The sequence below is a fragment of the Silene latifolia genome, chromosome X, assembly GCF_048544455.1.
Source record: "Silene latifolia isolate original U9 population chromosome X, ASM4854445v1, whole genome shotgun sequence".
Lineage (NCBI taxonomy): Eukaryota > Viridiplantae > Streptophyta > Magnoliopsida > Caryophyllales > Caryophyllaceae > Silene > Silene latifolia.
In genome coordinates, this window is record NC_133537.1 from 219,190,928 (window position 1) to 219,194,383 (window position 3,456).

A 3,456-nucleotide genomic window follows, 5' to 3' on the forward strand; every position below is an offset into this window, starting at 1 on the left:
TGCAGTCAACGTCATACAACTAAAGACAGCACATAAGTTGGGCATGAAGGAATCAGATTGGACTCCTACCAACCAAGGTGTTCGAGCATACTGTAACACCCCAATTTATTCAGGAGCCTTTAGCCAAACATTCCCAAATAAATAGGATTGTTACCATCTCGGTTTCCCGAGGTAGTTAATAACAAAGTCCAACTCACCCAAAGTACTTTAATTAAAATTTAACGATTACATGTTATTACAAATTAACCACCAAAACTTAATATAAATTAATATACAACTCGCAGCGGAAATAAATAAAGTGATTAAATAATCTATGTGTTCTAGACTTCTAGGTATATTGGCCAAGTCCTCACGCATCCCATAGCTCCCAAGTCAGCTAATCTTTAGTACCTGTCAAATCTGCTCCCCATTACGGTTCATCACAGGTGTTCACGAATACACTGTCAACCACGAGGTTGAGTAGGGACTAAAAAAACAACATAATTAACGGCATAAGTAAAGACCACAGTGTTAACACAATAATAATAAATCCAGCTCAGTTATAAAAGTCACGGGAGCACCAATAACATTTGTCCGTCCACAACATACTCCATTCACATCCACTTCTCCATACTCCGTCTTAACGCTTCCTCAGCTCCGAATGTGCACATCTCCCCAGTAGTGAGCCTACTAGAGAAGTAGTGAGCCTACTAGAGAAGAGACTCTGAGGGGCGGCCAGTGATCAACTGACGCCACAAGGACTAGCGGTTGCTCAGACCGGTCCCTTCAAATAATAACCAAGGACTAGCGGTATATCGGTCCCTTCCAATAATAACCAAGGACTAGCGGTATATCGGTCCCTTCAACAAATAACTCACAAGGACTAGCAGTTTGGTCCCTTCAATCACAATACGACAATCACCACTACTCATAAGCAACCCCAACTCCATGTCCTTAATTCCACATCCGTAATCACAATCACAATATATAATTCAACCACATATGTAAAACAATTAACAAACAGATAAATGTAAGTTGAGTAGGATAATCCCTACCTGAGACGGTCGCGAATCCAACAAGAAAAGTATAAGTAACAACGATGCTTAAACAAATCCAAACCTACATTAAATATATATACCATATGCAATTAAAAACGATTCTATTTACATCTAACATTGTTAACAATATATCTAATAAAATATAACTCAGTTAAATAATACCCGGTATGACCTTTCCATGCTTTTCTAACTAACTTGTATAGAACTTACTAATTATTACTCCCTACGTCCCGGTCAATTGTTGTCTTTTGGTTTTGGCACAAAGACCAAGGAAAGAGGAGATGACCAATAACTAAATAACAAGTGGAACAAATTGAATGAGAATGATCAAATTACTTATCAAGTTCATTCTTAAAATAGAAAGGACAACGAATGATTGAGACACCCAAAAATGGAAAAGGACAACAAATGACCGGGACGGTGGGATCCCCAAACTTCGGAGTAGTTCGTATAATTTGGAGTTCACTTATAATTGTGAACCTAACACCCCAAACTCACTAACTATATATATAATATATTATTAGCCAGTGTCAATACCTCAACTTCCCATACAAAAAGACAACCCAAGCTCGTCCCTTACCATTGCCACAGAAGACTATACAACCCGACTCAATACCACCAACATATGACAACCACCCTCAACTCCCCTTCCACTCGACTACCCAAGATCAGATTGTTAATGACTTATACACGCGGTACTATAGTCCAAACTGTCAACAAACCCACGGCCAGAAACCGCGATATGAGGAAGGCGTTACCACGACGATAATGTATTAATCCAAAAACACCATAGTTACGAGCCTCAACACCAGTCCGACCCGCTACATCAATCTTTTGCGTTAAATATCGGAACAATTCGCTACTAAGCAAACTAATCCCGCAACTCACTTTTCCAATTCAACTTAAGCATACTATAATTTTTATTAAAGGCCTTGACATGGTTTTACATCCAATTACTACCCTAATTATAACAATTAAACTAATTAGAAGGATTAGATTAAACTTACGATGAAGCGGAATGAATAAAGGTCGATGCTTGTCTCACGAATCCCGTCCTCTTTGCTCTCCGTCGCCCCTTTCGTTCTCTCTGTAACTCTAAGTCTCTCTTCCCCTGGTTCCTTTTTGTTGTGTGTGTTTATTTTGTGTTTGTGTGACTTAAGAGTATTTATGGCATAATAGGTTGGATTATTATATATATAAAACAAGTATTGGGCTCCAACACCCAAACTACCATACACGGCCCAATTTAATTGGTTTTTTTTATTATTATTATTATTAATGCTATTAATATTATTATTTCCCACCAATTATTTTACTTGTTTTCGACTCGGTTTTGACCTTTGACTAAGTTTGACTTGACCGAAAATACGGGGTATTACACATACGATGGAACACGACGTAAAGTAGTAGGGCTAATCAACCTCACTATAGCAACAAGACCAATCGAGCGAAAGGTTAATTTTCAGATAGTGGACATCGAGGCATCCTTCAATATACTTCTGGGAAGACCTTGGATTCACGCTTCCAAAGCAGTAACATCCACCTTACACCAGAAGATCAAAATTCCTCTAGATGGCAAAGTAGCGACGATCACTTCGTCACCTATCAAGCCTGTGATAGAGAAAATGTCAAGGAACCAAGTGGTCACAGACCCAGTATATGAGCTTGGAGGATTTCAGAGCATAAATCTTGTAGAGAGCAAACTGGCACCTCTATACTTCAACCCATATTCCAATTTGGCGGTCAACCACATACTCATGTCCGAGGGATACTTCCCAGGAATGCCATTAAACCCTGCCAAGAAGAATACCTTGGCGCCTTATATGGAAGGAAACTCTCAAAGGATGCCATTAGGATTGGGATACAAGCCCACGAAGGCAGAAGCCTTAGAAATGCTTACTCAGTTCCAAATTCGTAAAGATAGAGGACTCCAGATGCGACCCTATCTCCCTACTCTAAATAGATACTGCGTTAGGGAGGGGAGTCAAGAATACTTTCACGGGTTTCCCGAGCCATGGCATTAAAAGGGAATACAACTAGCTGGAATCGAGGTCTACCACGATTGCTACTTCATCCCTTCAGAAACGGTTCTTACCGTCAAAACTCGTCAAACACCTTGTTTAGACGAACAAGCTGTTAGCCTTCTATTTGGAGAAGACCGGTTCGTCAGAGTTGCGCAAGATGAGATCATTACCATGATACTTCAATATGACCATTTCAACTCCACAACATTGATCACTAACACTAGCCCGAATCAGCAGAAAGAAAGGAGAAAGTCAATCAAATGGACTAACAACCAAGGAAAGCTCTTCAAAGTCACTACTGGAGAAGGAGAGATGTTCAAGGGAGAACCCGAAGACGACGAATTCGAGTCAGAGTCGGAGTCGAAATCAGAGTCCGAGTCTAGAGAAGTCGCTAG

At 40.0% G+C, this 3,456-nt stretch overlaps 1 long non-coding RNA gene across 1 annotated transcript; it reads right to left on the reverse strand.

Moving 5' to 3' along the window:
- Positions 1-200: 200 nt before the first annotated feature.
- On the reverse strand, positions 201-2,186 carry LOC141621711 (uncharacterized). Its single transcript, XR_012532604.1, has 3 exons — positions 2,045-2,186; positions 1,035-1,098; positions 201-399 (listed from the first exon to the last, which is right to left on the reverse strand). It is a non-coding gene; the product is annotated as an uncharacterized LOC141621711 (long non-coding RNA).
- Positions 2,187-3,456: the final 1,270 nt, after the last annotated feature.